At 39.0% G+C, this 18,639-nt stretch overlaps 1 pseudogene; it reads left to right on the top strand.

The window, feature by feature from the left end:
* The first annotated feature begins 18,338 nt into the window (after positions 1 to 18,338).
* On the top strand, positions 18,339 to 18,438 carry LOC127116435 (uncharacterized; annotated as a pseudogene).
* Positions 18,439 to 18,639: the final 201 nt, after the last annotated feature.

Raw genomic sequence — 18,639 nt, 5'->3', positions numbered from 1 at the left:
AGCAGAACTTCGAGAGGAAGAAGGTCTCTTTTGACCCGATTCTGATGTCGTACGCAGAATTATATCCATCCTTGGTCCTCAAAAACTTGATTCAACCAAGGAACCCACCGCAAATCCCAGAACCACTTCCTTGGTGGTATAAACCCGAGCTTCATTGTGATTTTCATCAGGGTGCACCTGTGCATGATATTGAAAACTGTTATCCGTTGAAGTATGAGGTGCAAAATCTCATGAACAGTGGTATGGTGTCCTTTGAGGACCGCACGCCAAATGTGAAAGCTAACCCTTTGCTCGCTCATGGGAACTCTTCAGTGAATATGGTGGACGACATCCCTGGTGAATTCAAGGTTTTTGATGTCCGGTTTATCCGAAGATCTGTGGTGCAGATGCACAAAGATATCTGTTTGGTGAGTGACTGTGAACATGACCATGACGGTTGTGTTGTTTGTAGTGTGAACCCAAGAGGGTGTGATATGGTGAAAAGGGACATCCAGCGTCTGATGGATGAAGGCATGATTCAGATTGTTCAATCCCGTCATGTAGATGACGATGTTAATGTCATAGTACCCGTTTTCAAGCAACAAGAGCGGTTAGGAATTCAGTATGATAGCAGTAATGGCAAGAATGGTAGCCAAAGATCAGTATCGCCGTTGGTAATACGGTTAGCGCGCCCAGTCCCGTATGCATCTGATAAGGTTATACCGTGCCAGTATAATGCTACAATGATGAAGAATGGTCAAGAGGTCCTGTTACCTACGACTAGTTCAGTGGTGAGCATTCCTGATGTTACGAGGGTGACCCGCAGTGGTTGAGTGTTTGGGCCAGTTGTCCCAGAAAATAAAGAAGATACGATTGTTGGTAAGAAGGTTGAGGTACCTAATGTAGATCCAGTTAGTTGTTCAAAGGATAAGTTTGGTGAATCCAGCAACTTGAAAGCTAATGATGATGATGAGGTACTCCGATTGATCAAAGGGAGTGAATTCAATATGGTTGAGCAGCTGCTCCAAACCCCCTCGAAGATTTCAGTGTTGTCTCTGCTTTTGAATTCTGAAGCGCACAGAGAAGCACTACAGAGAGTTCTTGAACAAGCGTATGTGGAGCAAGATGTTACTATGGATCAATTTGATCACATTGTGGCTAACATCACTTCATGCAACAATTTGAGTTTTTGCGATGAAGAACTCCCTGAAGAGGGAAGAAATCATAACCTGGCCTTGCATATTTTAATGAATTGCAAAGAAGATGCTTTTTCAAATATGTTAGTTGACACCGGTTCGTCGCTCAATGTGCTTCCGAAGTCAACATTGTCAAAGTTATCTTATCAAGGAGCTCCCATGAGGTATAGTGGGGTGATTGTCAAAGCCTTTGATGGCTCGCGCAAAACAGTTATTGGTGAAGTGGACCTTCCAGTTAAGATAGGTCCGAGTGATTTTCAGATTACTTTCCAAGTAATGGATATCCACCCGGCCTACAGTTGATTATTGGGAAGGCCAATTCACGAGGCAGGGGCTGTTACCTCCACTCTGCACCAGAAGCTCAAATTTGTTAAGAATGGCAAGCTAGTGATTGTGGGAGAAGAGAAGGCGTTGTTGGTTAGCCATCTGTCATCTTTCACGCATGTTGAAGCTGAGGATGAGGTTGGAACTCCGTTCCAAGCCTTATCTATTGCTACTGAGAAGAGAGTTGGGGCACCTATGTCCTCTTTGAAAGATGCTCAGAAGATTGTTGAGGAAGGTCCTGTTGATCAGTGGGGGCGCATGGTAGAGGTCTCCGAGAACAAGGGAAGAATTGGTCTGGGGTTCCAGAAGGGCTCGTCAGCTGTTAGACCTGAAGAGATGCAACTTAGCTTCCGTAGCGGAGGGTTCATTCATGGCAATGAACAACACTCAGCTGTTGTGCTAGAGGATAGTGAAGAAGAAGACTGCACCAACTTTGTAATGCATTGAGGGACATGCAACAATTGGACTGTCGTTGATATTCCTGTTATTTTGCATCGATCTAAGTAATTGCTTTTATATATTTTTTTTTAAAAAAAATCCTTCTCCTATGCCTAAGGGAGAAGTGAACATTGTTTGGGCATTTTAAATTGATCATTAATAAAATTAATTCTATTCATCCACATCTTTGATGTTTATTTTAACTTTTTGCTTTATTCTGAAAATGGTAATAGAAAAAATCATAAATAAACAAAATAATTGTCCATCTGCATAATATTTGGTCATAAATTCACTTCTCTAAAATCAAAATATCAAATCATTATGCAGGTTGGTTCCTAACCCCATTGAATACGATGATCCTTCTCCTTCTTCAAATTTTGAATGCTCTGTGTTTGAGGCCGAGGAGGAAAGCGATGTAGAGGTGAGTGAGGAATTGTCTCATCTTCTTGAGCAAGATGAAAAGATTATTCAACCATTCGAAGAGCAGATTGAGCTAGTCAACTTGGGTTCCGCAGATGATGTGAAGGAAGTCAAGATTGGGTCTCGACTGTGTCCAAATGCTAAGAAGGGATTGATTGATCTTCTGCGAGAGTATTCAGATGTGTTTGCTTGGTCCTATCAAGACATGCCTGGGTTGGATTCTGATATTGTGGAGCATAGATTTCCGTTGAAGCCAGAATGCCCGCCAGTCAAGCAGAAGTTGAGAAGAACACATCCTGATATGGCTGTGAAGATCAAAGAGGAAATTCAGAAGCAGATCGATGCCGGTTTCCTTGTAACTGCTGAGTATCCGCAATGGGTGGCCAATATTGTTCCTGTGCCAGAGAAAGATGGAAAATTTCGCATGTGTGTTGATTATAGAGATTTGAATAAAGCCAATCTGAAATATGATTTCCCTCTACCACACATTGATATGTTGGTAGACAATACTGCTAAATTCAAAGTCTTTTCATTTATGGATGGTTTTCCAAATATAATTAGATCAAGATGGCATCCGAGGATATGAAGAAGACCACAATCATTACACCATGGGGAATATTTTGTTATAGAGTGATGCCTTTCGGTCTAAAGAATGCTGGTGCAACTTACCAGAGAGCAATGACTACTCTTTTTCATGATATGATGCATAAAGAGATTGAAGTTTATGTCAATGACATGATTTCTAAATCAATTGATGATGAGGAACATGTTGAGCATTTGTTGAAGTTGTTCCAGCGTTTGAGGAAGTATAAACTCCGCTTGAATCCCAATAAGTGTACTTTTGGTGTTCGTTCTGGTAAGTTGTTGGGCTTTATTGTCAGCGAGAAGGGTATTGAAGTTGATCCTACCAAGGTCAAAGTAATACAAGAGATGCCTGCACCCAAAACTGAGAAGCAAGTTAGAGGTTTCCTTGGCCGCTTGAATTATATTTCCAGATTCATTTCTGACATGACTGCCACATGTGCGCCTATATTCAAGCTTCTTCGGAAAGATCAGTCTTGTGATTGGACCGAAGACTGCCAGAAAGCATTTGATAGTATCAAGGAATATTTGCTTGAACCTCCAATTTTGTCTCCACCTGTTGAAGGAAGACCGTTGATCATGTATTTGATTGTGCTAGAAGATAGTATGGGTTGTGCTCTTAGTCAGCAAGATGAGACTGGGAAGAAAGAATTTGCAATTTATTACCTCAGTAAGAAGTTCACCGACTGTGAGACTCAGTATTCTATGCTTGAGAAGACTTGTTGCGTATTGGCTTGGGCTGCTAAGCGTCTGCGTCAGTATATGTTGAATCATATCACTTGGTTGATATCCAAAATGGATCCAATCAAGTATATATTTGAGAAGCCTGCTTTAACTGGGAGGATTGCCCGTTGGCAAATGTTGTTGTTAGAGTATGATATCGAATACTGATCTCAGAAAGCAATCAAAGGTAGTATCTTGGCTGACCATTTGGCTCACTAACCAATTGAAGATTAGCAGTCAGTGCAATATGATTTTCCAGATGAAGAGATTTTGTACTTGAAAATGAAAGATTGTGATGAACCATTGCTAGAAGAAGGGCCAGAACCTGGTTCCCGTTGGGACATGGTATTTGATGGAGCTGTTAATCAATATGGGAATGGCATTGGGGTAGTGATTATTACTCATCAAGGCACGAATCTACCATTTACAGCTAGATTGACTTTCAAGTGTACAAATAACATGGCAGAATATGAAGCTTGCATTATGGGGCTTGAAGAGGCCATGAATCTCAGAATCAAGTATTTTGATGTCTTCGGTGATTCAGCTTTGGTTGTGAATCAGATCAAAGGAGAATGGGAGACGAATCAACCCGGTTTAATACCATATAGAGATTATGCGAGGAAGATTTCAACTTTCTTCACAAAGGTTGAATTTCATCATATCCCTCGAGATGAGAATCGGATGGCAGATGCTCTTGCAACATTGGCGTTAATGATTGTAGTGAAATATTAGAATGAAGTTCCCAATTTATCTGTGATGCGTCTTGATAGGACAACTCATGTGTTTGTTACTGAAGAGATCAAAGACGAACATTCTTCTTGGTTTATTGTGTAAAGAGTTAATCTGTTTATTCCATCCTTTATTTTCTAGTTTTTAAAGTGCTTATTTGATAAGCTGTCTTTAAATTGTGAATTGGTTTTGCAGGTTTTGATGTTGATTAGAAAAGGGGCGGCGTCAGTTTGGGATTGGGGGCTGAAACTCCTAAAAGTGCTTTTTGAAAAAGTCCTCGAAACTGCTTCAATCTGTTGGATATACCACTTGTCGGAGAATAGCCATCCAAGGCGCAGCGGAATTTATAAATTTCTCCATTTAGTGATCCTTACGAATGGGCATGATCAGTGTTAGAATCGTTACCTCTTGTGGCGATTCAAACCTTTGGTGCAGATCTCTGATAATGATCAAAACCTTTGATACAGATCCACGGGGCGATCACGAACGTTGAACGATGACAACGTCTCTACTCAGTCCACACGAACGGATTCCTTCAATCGCAGTGCTAGCTGTTATGAATGAAGGCTTTGAGTGAGAGAAAGAGCGAAACAAAATTCCAAGTCTCTACTTGAATTTCTGTCTGAGTGGAATGGAGTGAACAATGCTTCTACCCAAGGGGTTCTATTTATAGAACCACCTGTGTGGGCTTCAAGCCAAAAAGCCCACTTAAGTGCATTTTGGACCATATCTCATAATATGCCAAAATCACTTAAGTATTTGGTACCTTACCATATTTCGTCTCCCACTTAAGTGCACCGTACCTTACGGTGTTCCTTAATTATTCTATCTCTCATCAATCCGTCCTTTGTGTGTGACCCTATAGGTTTTCGCGACGTTGGCAATTATATTAAATCACGCATTTAACATAATAAACAGTGAGCGGTATCTAGCAACACATCACTGCTACCCAAGTCACGAAAATGTCATGTGATCTGACAAAACCTCCTGTGATTATAATTATGTGTATAATTACCCCTTTGCCCTTATGTCTATATTTAACACAAGGTATAGACCGTGTCACCCTTGTCCAGTTCAATATTGGGCCCATAGACATTTATCCTGTTACGCAGGATTGGCAAATTCCATCTAGGAAACTCATGTCCCTCAGCATGCTTCGTGGAGTACCCATCAACTGTCTTTATGGTTGTCCAGTTACGGATAACGTTGGATCAGCAATAAAGCACTCGACTCTACATCTAGGATCCATAGTGGTTTCAGGTCGAAGAGTGGTATACACTATTATCACCATGAGAATAACTTATGACACTTTGCATAACTTTCTATATAGTATTCTCATAGCGGGTCAATCCGGTATAAATATTACTCCTAATATTCATACCTATGTTTAAGACTTGATAACTCTTTATCCATGATCCATGAGATGTGATCATCAGTCTACAAACATAATAGTCTTAATGCTTTAATGTTATCCCACTTCACATTAAAGCTCGACTACGGATACTTTAAGAATAGTGCCCTTATGTTTAATGTGTTCTCATGATTAAGTCATACTTAATACATTAAACAGACTATCTATTCTAGGGACTTTATTAATCAACCATAATAAAGAAAATGCCTTTAAATAATTCGATACAAGTACCAAAAATATTGGCCTCTAGGGCTTACACCAACACCACTTTATTCAATTCTCTTTGTATTCATTCAGAAACTTTTGGACATTTTGTTACATGCAAATTAACAAGTGCTCTTTTGGATTCTTGGATTATTTGGAGTTTGGATTATCATGTGACTCTTTCAATCATGTAACCCTTTTGGAATATTTGTAACATCTGCATAATTTAATTTTAAGATCTTGTGGGTTAATTATGTAATCTTGGAATTGATTGTAATTTTGGGTTTTGGAAATTTGGGTTAACCGTGTAACCCTTTGGACTATACGTTGGCCTTTTTTTTTGATTATTTGTAATTTATTTGGAATATCTGCAAGATTTTTTATAATTTTAATTTAAGCTCTATTAGAGTAACTTGTAACATTTGGACTTAATTGAAATATGATTTGGAATATCGCTTGGAACATTATTTGTGCAATTAGTCTTTTTTTTTAAAAAAAATTTAATCCTTGCCTTAACAATCTAATGGTATTAATCAAAAGAAAATTTACTATAATTCAACTTGAAAATGGATTGGGCTCAACAATGCAATTTAATGGACTTTTAATTTGATTGATTTTAAACACATTAACATTATCGAAAATAAAATGTGCCAAAAAGGCCTAAGATAAAACATGTCACAAAAATGTTGCACTTTCAAACTTTGATCCTAAAACCAATTAAATACTCGTGCATGTAGTATCTTAATCTTAAACCAACATACTCACTTGGAATAGATGCAAGCTTAGTTTAAGGATTTTTTATGAATGGTTTAGAGATTTGGCATATGTATTTGGGACGTGCAAATGGGCTTAATGATGAGTGATCATAAAAACATCCATGGCTCTTAATACCTTACCAATAATCAAATGGATTTTGAATTAGTAATGTAAAAAGATTCAAACCACATTTTAAATTATGGACACATTTATGTGAATGACCATTCTCAAAACCAAGAGATCTCATGGATAAACCAAAATGGACCTTGTTAACAAAAAAGTCCCAAAATGCACATACCATCCCATGCTTCAGTAATGGCAATAAGAGACAAATGTAACAGATGTCTTCTTAAGGATCTCAATAGATGAAAATATCACTGAAGATTTGATGTCACCAAGGGCTGAGAAACCATAAGATAGAACTTATGTCTTAAGATAAAATTCATGCCTTATAACTGATCGCTCGACTGTGTGAGTCGAGAATGGGATACAAACTGCAAGTGCACAGTTCTATCGCGTAGTTTTAAAAGATATCGATCCCACAGGGACTTATGAATCGATATACCGTTATCTAAGGTTACTACGTAAATCTAAGGTGAAAATGTTTGATTTTTTTGGGGAAAAACTAAGAGCTAAACTAAGATCTAGATTAAATATTAATAAAACGGATATCGGTATGTAGTTCGTCAGAACTAGGGAATCAAGTCTTTGTCGGTTTCTTGGTTTTAAAATAAATCGTTTCGGTTAACTTTATTGGTTAAAGGTTTTATCTCAAACTCTCGCTCTGTTGAATAAACCATGATTTTATATTAATGTAGCTGTCACTTATAATTAAGTCAAAAATCATATTTTGAAAACAATAAAGTTGCAGAAACTCTTTTTAAGAAAATACTGACCGTTTTAAACACCCTTATCTCAAACTCTCGCTCTGTTGACTTAGGTTATATAATCAAATCCAAATGCTTAACTCTCGTCCTCACATTCAATCTTTAAAAATACTTTTTGGAAAAGGTCAGAATTTAATTAACTCTAAAACTTGCTCTCGCCCTGATCTAGAATTAATGCCTAACTTACACTGTCCAGTTAAAACCTCAAACTCTCGCTCTATTGATTTTAACTTCTTTATGTCCTTTACTTTTGTAAAAAATCTTGTTATTAAACCTGTAAGTTGAGACCGTAAAAAGATTGATTTTAATTTTAAGTTTAGATAGACCGACTCAGTCTTGATCCCTTATTCTGCTTACTTTACATACCGATACCTAGGCGAATTAGCCAGACATGCTAAATAAACAAGAATACATATCATGCATAAACAGACTCATTCCAGGCAGATAATATAGATAAATAATAAAACAAAATATTAAATAATGATTAAAGAACCTGAATGCGTAATACAATAGTCTTGAACACTCCACCACAAGCCGGTAGGATTTGTTCTTCGATTCTTCAATTAAACAATAAATTAAACCAAGGAAATAAAACTAGAATCTAACGTAAGGTTAGATCCGATAAAAAGTTGCACAATAGCTTCCGGTGTAGAAACTATTATGCGAAAAATATCTAAATGCCAAAAAGGGAAAGGTAAATTGCAAGGGAAAAAGAATGTAGAACTTGCAAAAGAAATAAATAAAATAAACAATGTTAAGTGCTGGAAAAGAAAAATAAGCAAAAGCGTGAAAAGAAAAATGGGCAGAGCTTCGGCAATCTCAGCGTGGAAAAACCGGGGCGGCTGGAACTTCCCAATTAGCTGCTATTTATACAGCTGCTGGTGTAACTGCTTTCCAAGGGTTTCCGTATGCGCGGTCTTTTCGTTCCGAGGGTTAAGCGTGCGTGGAAATAGCTTTCAACGTGGTCAGTTGAGTTCCTAGCGCCAAAATAATAGGGGAATGGTGTGACGTCCGTCACACCATGTGTGACGCTCGTCACAAGAGTGTGCTTAGTGTGACGCTCGTCACAACCTTTGTGACGCCCGTCACAGGCATAACGTGCGCTTTCTTTGGGCTGGGCTTTGTCTTTGTTATTTGTTTCCTTTTTATTCCTTTTTACACCTCCTTTTCTTCCCTTTTTCACTTTTGCTTCAAAATGGATGCCTGACATAAATAGAAAGGAAAATACCGCATAATATCTGATAAAATGAGATAAATTAAAGTAAATGATAATATAATCTAATTGAATTAAGTCCTAAAATGTGATATAATTTCAAGTTATCAAACTCCCCCATACTTAGATCTTTGCTTGTCCTCAAGCAAAATACAGTATAGAAATCGTTTTAAAATTTTAGCCAGATGAAATTTCAAAACACACATCAATTCGTAATAGGTTGCAAGTGGATTTTGTTTAGAAGCGACTTGAGTTAAATCTTGATATCAACAACTACCGTCACAACCTGCCTTGTGCAAATCAGTTCAAGTACCCTATTATAGCTATCCTAGTTCCTTTACTCTTATTTCACCCGTTTTCATTCTAGCGAAATCACATTAAGCCCTTTATCTTTTCGCGCACATAGTGGAGTAACCGGTTAGTGATTATGATCCGCTTTTAGCTAGAAGTTCTGGTACATAAGTCGGATAACTTCGTTATTCAGTCCATTGCAAATTGTGGGGGATCGAACCGTAGTCCGCCCTACCGAGTTCAGTACCAGATACCTACTGAACCAACTCATAATGGATTTTTCATATTGTGTTTTTGCATGATCTGCAACCTTTAGATTAAATGATCTGGTAAGGATCACCTAATTTAATCAGTGCATTTCCTGATATATTCATATATTTTATGTTACTTTGGGGATCATTCACTTATATTCATCGGCTCTCCACGTAGTTTGCTATTAAGATGGTGCTGACTTCTCGTATAAACTACTCGGGGTTACTATAAAACTAAAAGTTCAAGGGATTGGTATAATAGGTACTTATCCCGATCTAACATGTTGAGGTTCTCAGAGCGTTGTTATGGTAATGATTTTTTGTCTTGATTTCACTCAAGTTTTATGAGGTAAGCAACCTTTATACTTATTGGGTGTGTTAAAATTTTTTTTTTTTGTTATGGCTCAAGAAAATTGAGGGAATAGATAATAGAAATTTTTCACACTCTTAACTTAAAATTATAATAAATTTTCCTTTTTTTTTTTTTTTTTTTTATAATGATTAAAGGGAAATAACAATGAAAGGGAAAATAACATACTTGAAAAATGGAAATAGGAAGAACAAGTTTTCCCCCCCATACTTAAATTAAACATTGTCCCCAATGTTTTAAGGAAATGAAATACAATATGGAAAGGAAAAAGAAACTACAACTAAGGTTGTCTTCTGCCTCTGGTTCTTGGACCTGGTGATCTCTGACGTAAGTCTAAGTTGTCGAACCTGCTGAACAACTCAGTAAACCGCTGGTCGGTTATGGCATTCCTAGCATCCTGTTGCTGTTGCATTTGATGCATCATCTGCAGCATTTCGACATTCTGTGCCTGCATGCCATCGATAGCATCCATAATGTCGTCGTTGGTTGCAGGCCTTCTTCGTCGACGACGTTGGGAGGATGGGCCAGTTGTATTGCCGGAAGGGTTGAGCGGGACTGACTGTTGTGTAGGCGGATGATCACCTTGTTCCATTTCTTCAAACTCATCTGTTTGCGGGTTTGTTTGTGAAGGCTCGGTGGTTTCAGGAGCGTTTAGATCATAGAGGTGGCGGTCGGGGTTTGTGACATCAGTGAGGGCAGTATTTGGTAGAACAACGCTTGGGACTGCCTGGTTGTTCACCATAAGATAATATCCTCCGCCTACTCTGTTCTTAATCAAGCGGCTAGATCGACAGTAGCTGATATCCATAGATAGGGGAGGTAGGGATTCTAAAGTTTGGAGTTTATCCCCTAGGTTTAGGCCAAGTGCGATGGTGGTTATTAATCCACCAATTATAAAAGGTTGCCGGCCTCTAGCACATAAGGTGCGGATGTGATGAAATAGAAAGGAGGCGGCGTTTACCTAAGTATCTGGTTCGAAGACGCACTGGAGGAAAAATAGTTCCTTTGAGTTGACCTTGCTGTTGTTTGGCCTTCCAAAAATTGTGTTTTGCAAGATGCGGATAAAGTACCGGATAGTGGGGTTATGTATATGGGAGAGAAGGAGCTCTTCCCAGTTGTAGGTATCTATACCGGAAATTTTCTTAAAAAGGCCGAAAACACCAACTGTGTTCCAGTTTGAGGTTGGAGGGATTCTGGCATGCAGCAGACCTTCCGTGGGAAATTGTAGCATGGTACTCAATTGGTTTTGGGTTAGAGAGTACTCGGTGTTAAACATACGGAAGGTTGCCGTACCGGTTAGAAATTCGTCTTCACCGGCGAGGGTGGTGTAGTCGTAGGAACTTAAGAATTCTAAGGTTAGGGATGGGTAGGTGGGTTGATTATGGGTGCAAAGGAAGGTTAGGTTGGCTTGACGGAGCATCCATTCGATACCTTGGAGTAAGCCTAATTGTTGTAAACAAGGTAAATCGGGGTACCTGGTGGAAACGACGCCTCGCTGTTGGAAACGCTCGAATTGCTCCCTTTGATAATTGTCATCTACGGATCGGAAGATGATATTTCCGAAATTTTGATTTCCCGCCATTGTGATGAATTTTGAAGGGATGATTTGGAAAGAAAAAGAAATGTATTTGATAGGAGAGAATTGTTTTGTGGTGAATGAAGGAAGGTTTGGTGGGTATTTATAGGAGAAGAATTTGGAAGGTGAAAAGAAAAAGTGGTTGAAAAGTAATTAAGTGTGGTTAAATGAAAAATGAATGGGGAAGGTAAAAAGTTAAAGGTGTAACGTTCGTCTCCAACGGCTCCTTAACGTTCCCTAGTCTGAGGAGTGTTACGCTCGTCACAGGGGTGTGACGCTCGTAACAGGCACTGGGCGTGCCGTCCGTTATGGATAGTGTGACGCTCGTCACACATTCCTTTTTGGAAAGGCTTAGTGGCGCTTCACAGAATTACTTGTAGCGTATTTTTAATGTTTTGTTTTGCTTATGATCAGTTTAGTATGCAGTTTAATTTATTGTGCACGCTTAATCTGCTTGTATAGTAATAATTCATAGGAAGCAACAGTAGAGCATAATAGCTTTTGCATAATAAAATTAAATAAACAACTTCAATAAAAATTGATCATAATGTAATACAGGAAAGGAAAACAATGAAATGAAATAGAAATAAACATGAATTCAAATAACATTAACGAAAAATCTAATTTAAAACTAAATAACTTAGGAAAGTAACTAAACTCTATCCCTCTGTACGATCTCTGGCCGGTGGAGCAAAAGAGTTAACATGATGTAGCAACTCGTGAAACTGATTCGTCATACTGCTCATGTATCCTAGAACTTCGTCTCTCATGTTAGTAAATTCTCCTCTGAGGGCGTCTTGTTCTGACATCAAAGCTTCAATGGCGGTGTTATAATCAGTTCCGGGCATATGATGTCGGAGATCAGGTATGGCTGATTCTTCGGTCGGAACAGGCTGAGGAGGAGGGTCAATATCATGATAGCCGGATGGTGTCTGAGGGTCAGATTCAGCATGAGAGATCTGGTCAACATAATTCTCATAGTCATCACAAATCTCATAATCCTGGATGGATTCAGTGGATCCAGCAGGAGTTGGGGTTTCATTCGGGTTATAGAGCCAGTTCCTTTGGTTATGAACACTAGTCCTAGGATCGGGCATGGTGAATAGGCAGAGAACCTGGTTATCAATAATAAGCTCAAACTCATCAGACCCTATGTTTGCTATAGACATAGTGTTGAAGAGTTAAGGTATACTCATAGTAGTAATGCCACAAAAAGGGCTAAGGTCAAGCATAAGCTGACGTAATCCAATAGCATTACCTATCATAGTTATCAAACCGCCTATTCTAATGGGTGCTTGCTCATCCTGGATAAGGTGGTCCAAATTAGCTAACATAAAAGTAGCACCGTTTACTGGACGGTTCTGGGAAGCACAGAATATGATGAAGAGTTCATCACGTGAAACTGAAGTACTATTTGGCTTCTTCCCAAATAAAGTGTGGGTTAGGATCTTATGGAAATAGCGAAAAGCCGGGTTATGTATGTTTCCAGAGAGAAACTCATGTTCTTCGGGCTCATCATTTCCAGTCAGCTTACCCCAAAAGTGTTCAAGCTCTCTATATTCAAAAAGTTCTTCCTGGCTTACAGTGAATGTATCAAAGGAGGTAGGAAAACCCAAAAGGTTGGTAAAGTCTCTAATATTAAATTGGTACTCCATATTGAACATTCTGAACTGGATAAAACCTCTGCTAATTCCTTTTCCATGGCTGGGTAGATAGATTAGTGAGCTAAGGAATTCTAGTGTGAGTCTCCGGTAGGTGGTGAAATGTCTCAGAATAGGGGATGTCTCCCATCCTATCTGATTCAGCAAATACAGGACACTCTGTCTCAGTCCAAGGGCAGTCATAGCCCAATCATCAGCATATAAACTAGGTAGCATCTCTCTAGCGGCTAGTTCTTCAAACTTTTGTTTCTGAGCCATTCCTCTGAACTTGATACCCATACGATCAAAATGTCCCATCTGGTTAGTGTTAGCTAGAGAAAAGAAAACATGAGTTTAAGTCAGGATTTGGCCAAATGCCGAAAGAAGAAAAGATTATTATTATTATTTATTTATTTTTTTATTTATTTATTTTTTGAATAAATCAAGAATGAATACTAAACAGAAATTAAAAGAATAATTAAGAAAGAAATAGGGGAATGATAATAATAGAATAATAAAATAACAAATTAGTTTGTGGGTTGTCTCCCACTAAGCGCTTTGTTTAAATGTCGCAAGCTCGACAAAGAAACTGTTAAATATAATCTATAGATCCTGGGGGCGTTTCGTCTAAGTGTAGGATTTGCGAATCCTCGTTGGTTTCCGCATAGTGATAGTGTTTCAGACGTTGCCCGTTTACGGTGAACGGTTCTGTAGATTGTCCTTTTATTTCTACCGCTCCACTGGGAAAGATTTTAGTGATATGAAAAGGCCCTGACCATCTGGATCGTAGTTTTCCCGGAAATAACTTTAGTCTAGAGTTAAATAAAAGTACTGCGTCGCCTTGCTTGAAGATTTTCCTTGATATACGCTTGTCATGCCATTGTTTTGTTCTTTCTTTATAGATTTTGGCATTTTCATAGGCGTCTCTTCTGAGTTCCTCTAATTCGTTTATGTCAAGGATTCTCTTTTCACCGGCGGCTTTATAATTCAAATTTAGGTTTCAAATAGCCCAATAGGCTTTATGTTCTAATTCTACCGGGAGGTGACAGGATTTTCCATAAATGAGCTTAAATGGGGTCGTCCCAATGGGGGTTTTATAAGCAGTTCGGTAAGCCCACAAAGCTTCTGGTAATTTCAATGACCAATCTTTCCTTGAAGTGGCTACCGTTTTTTCTAGTATTTGCTTGATTTCTCTGTTAGATACTTCCACTTGTCCACTGGTTTGAGGGTGGTAAGGTGTTGCTATCCTATGTCTCACTCCGTATTTAAATAGTAGTTTTTCGAGTACCTTGGATATAAAGTGTGATCCACCATCACTGACTACTATTCTTGGGATGCCAAATCTCGGAAATATTATATTTTTAAAGAGTCTAGTTACTACTCGGGTGTCATTTGTTGGAGAAGCTACAACTTCGATCCATTTTGATACGTAGTCAACTGCCACGAGTATGTATTTGTTACCGAAAGAGGATGGGAAAGGTCCCATGAAGTCTATCCCCCACACGTCAAAAATCTCTACTTCCAAAATACCTTTTTTTGGCATCTCGTCACGTCTAGATATGTTTCCCGTGCGTTGACATCTGTCACACTCCTTAATAGCCGCATGTACGTCCTTCCATATAGTTGGCCAATAAAAGCCAGCTTGTAGGATTTTAGAGCAAGTCTTGGATGTACTTGTGTGTCCACCATAAGGAGCGGAGTGACAGTGTTGGATTATATTTTCTACCTCTTCTTCGAGTATACATCGACGGAAAATACCATCGGGGCCTCTTTTGAAAAGTAAGGGATCATCCCAGTAGTAGTGTTTTATGTCGTAGAAGAATCGTTTCTTCTGCTGGTAAGATAAAGTAGGTGGAACTATTCCGGCAGCTAAATAATTGACTAGATCAGCGTACCATGGTGTGACAGATATAGCTAAGGTGGTTTCTACTTGCATGTCGGAGTTGTTCTCTTCCAAAGTAGCTATAAGTTTATCATACGAGAAATCATCATTAATTGATATTCTTTCCGGTTCAAGGTTCTCAAGTCTAGAGAGGTGGTCTGCTACTACATTTTCAGTTCCTTTCTTGTCCTTGATTTCTAAGTCGAATTCTTGTAGTAACAAGATCCATCTTAGGAGTCTAGGTTTAGCATCCTTTTTTGTTAAAAGGTACCTGATAGCAGCGTGATCGGTGTAGACTATTATTTTGGCTCCTACCAAGTAAGAACGAAATTTATCTAGTGCGAATACCACTGCTAGGAGTTCTTTCTCGGTAGTGGCGTAATTCATTTGCGCTTCATCCAGGGTTCTGCTTGCGTAATATATAACGTGAAGCTTTTTATCCTTCCTTTGTCCTAAAACAGCTCCTACAGCATAATCACTGGCATCGCACATTATTTCGAATGGTTCATTCCAGTCTGGTGTCTGCATAATGGGTGCTGAGATCAATGCTTGTTTAAGAGTTTGAAATGCTTTTAAACAGTTATCGTCGAATATGAATTCAACATCTTTCATCAATAGTCCGGTTAGAGGTTTAGTTATCTTAGAGAAGTCTTTGATGAATCGTCGGTAAAAACCGGCGTGTCCTAAAAAGCTTCGTACTTCTCTCACGGTCCTTGGGGGTTGAAGATTTTCGATTACCTCTATTTTGGCTTTGTCTACTTCAATTCCTCTGTTCGAGATGATGTGTCCTAAAACAATTCCTTCTTGTACCATAAAGTGGCACTTTTCCCAATTAAGTACTAAGTTTACTTTTACACATCGCTCAAGAACTCTTTCCAGGTTTTCAAGGCATTCTTCGAAACTTTGTCCGTATACAGAAAAGTCATCCATAAATACTTCCATGATGTTTTCGAGAAAGTCGGCGAAAATCGCCATCATGCATCTTTGAAAAGTTGCAGGGGCATTACACAGACCAAACGGCATTCGTCTATAAGCGAAGGTACCAAAAGGGCATGTGAACGTTGTCTTTTCTTGGTCATCAGGGTGAATTGGTATTTGAAAGAAGCCTGAATAACCGTCTAGATAACAGAAATGTGAATGTTTTGCTAATCGTTCTAACATTTGGTCAATGAATGGTAAAGGGAAATGATCTTTTCGGGTTGCTTTGTTTAGTTTCCTATAATCAATGCACATTCTCCATCCCGATTCGATTCGTTTAGTTATAGTTTCCCCTTTTTCGTTTTCAATAACGGTTATGCCTCCTTTCTTTGGTACAACGTGTACAGGACTAACCCATTTGCTATCAGATATAGGATATATAATACCTGCTTCCAATAACTTGGTTATTTCTTTCTTTACTACCTCACTCAGGATCGGGTTTAGTCTTCTCTGGTGTTCCCTAGAGGTTTTACAGTCTTCTTCTAACATGATGCGGTGCATACAAATAGAAGGGCTTATTCCTTTAAGATCGGTGATGTGGTATCCTAGTGCGGTTGGATATTTCCTTAAGATATGTAAGAGTTTTTCTGTTTCGAGTCTTCCTAGATCTGCATTAACTATCACAGGTCGTTCAAGTTCTAAGTCTAGGAATTCATATCTCAGATTTTTGGGAAGTGTTTTCAAATCAGGGGTTGGTTTGTTAAGACATTGCGTAGGGTCCGGTGTTATTGCTAAGCATTGTTTAGATTTGTCCTCTAAAAGATAGTCTGATGATTTGTCTTCTCCTGACTCTGCTTCTTTTATGCATTCATCGATGATATCCATGAAGTAACATGTATCTTCTATTGCAGGTGCTTTCAAGAATTGGGAAAGAATGAATTCAATTTTCTCTTCACCTACTTCGAAGGTGAGTCGTCCTCGTTTTACGTCTATGATTGCACCGGCAGTTGCTAAGAATGGTCTTCCTAGTATAATGGGTGTAATATCATCTTCTCTAATGTCCATAATTGTAAAGTCGGTGGGAATGTAAAACTGACCTATGCGTACGGGAACGTTTTCAAGGATTCCTACAGGATATTTGATGGAACGATCTGCTAGTTGCACGGACATTTTGGTTGGTCTTAATTCTCCCATTTCCAGTTTCTTACATATGGATAAAGGCATAACTCTAATTCCGGCTCCTAAATCGCATAAGGCTTTGTCGATGACAAATTTTCCTATGTGACAGGGTATAGAGAAACTACCCGGATCCTTGAGTTTAGGTGGCATGTTTTGGATTATAGCGCTACATTCGGCAGGGAGTGTAACGGTTTCGCTATCCTCAAGTTTCCTCTTATTAGAAAGAATTTCTTTTAAGAATTTAGCATATGAGGGCATCTGCGTAATAGCTTCGGTGAACGGAATTGTAACGTTTAATTGTTTAAGGAGATCAACAAATTTTCTAAATTGGCTCGCATCTTTGGTTTTAACAAGCCTTTGAGGGTAAGGTATAGGTGGTTTGTAAGGTGGTGGAGGTACATAAGGTTCCTTCTTTTCTAGGGTTTCCTTATTTCTCTCTTCCTTTTCCTTAGGTTCACTTTCCTCAGTTGATTTCTTACGGTTTTGGTTTTCTATCCTTGGATCAGACGGTCCTTCCACTTCCGTTCCACTTCTTAATATAATTGCATGAGCTTGGCTTCTCGGATTAGGTTGGGGCTGTCCAGGGAATGTACCAGTTGGGGCAGCAGTAGGTGCTTGTTGTTGAGCTACTTGAGATATTTGTGTTTCCAGCATTTTGTTATGGGTAGCCAAGGCATCTACTTTGCTTGCTAGTTGTTTAAGTTGTTCGCCAGTATGTATGTTCTGGTTTAAGAAATCTTTATTGGTTTGTTGTTGGGAAGCTATAAAGTTTTCCATCATGATTTCCAAGTTGGATTTTCTAGGGGTATTATTGTTAGGTATGGATGGATTCGGTTTCTGATATCCCGGAGGTATAGATGGGGCTTGATTTGGAGACTGTCCAGGTGCGTATAAAGCATTATTACTCTTATATGAAAAGTTTGGATGGTTCTTCCAATTTGGGTTATAGGTATTCGAATAGGGGCTTCCTTGAGCATAGTTTACTTGCTCTGCTTGGATTCCAGTCAAGAGTTGACATTCCGCAGGAGTGTGGCCTTGGATTCCACAGACCTCGCAATTCTGAGTTATAGCAACCACGGCGGCTGGAGGTGATACGTTTAAACTTTCAATTTTCTGGACCAAAGCATCCACTTTTGCATTAACGTGATCAAGGCTACTTATCTCGTACATGCCAGTTTTCGGTTGAGGTTTTTCCACCGTTGTTCGTTCGGTTCCCCACTGATAGTGGTTTTGGGCCATGCTCTCGATAAGCTGGTAAGCATCAGCATAAGGTTTGTTCATTAGTGCACCACCTGCAGCGGCGTCTATTGTTAACCTTGTATTGTATAAGAGGCCATTATAAAATGTGTGAATTACTAACCAGTCTTCCAAACCATGGTGTGGGCAAAGTCTCATCATGTCTTTGTATCTTTCCCATGCTTCGAAAAGAGACTCGTTGTCTTTCTGTTTAAATCCGTTTATCTGGGCTCTTAACATAGCTCTTTTGCTTGGCGGAAAATATCGGGCAAGAAAAACTTTCTTCAACTCGTTCCATGTGGTGACTGAGTTGGAAGGGAGAGATTGAAGCCATCTTCTAGCGCTGTCTCTTAATGAGAAAGGAAAAAGACGAAGTCGAATTGCCTCTGATGTGACACCATTAGCTTTAACAGTATCAGCGTATTGGACAAATA

Source organism: Lathyrus oleraceus, chromosome 1 (assembly GCF_024323335.1).
Source record: "Lathyrus oleraceus cultivar Zhongwan6 chromosome 1, CAAS_Psat_ZW6_1.0, whole genome shotgun sequence".
Taxonomy (NCBI): Eukaryota; Viridiplantae; Streptophyta; class Magnoliopsida; order Fabales; family Fabaceae; genus Lathyrus; species Lathyrus oleraceus.
This window is presented reverse-complemented; position numbering and strand designations above follow the sequence as displayed.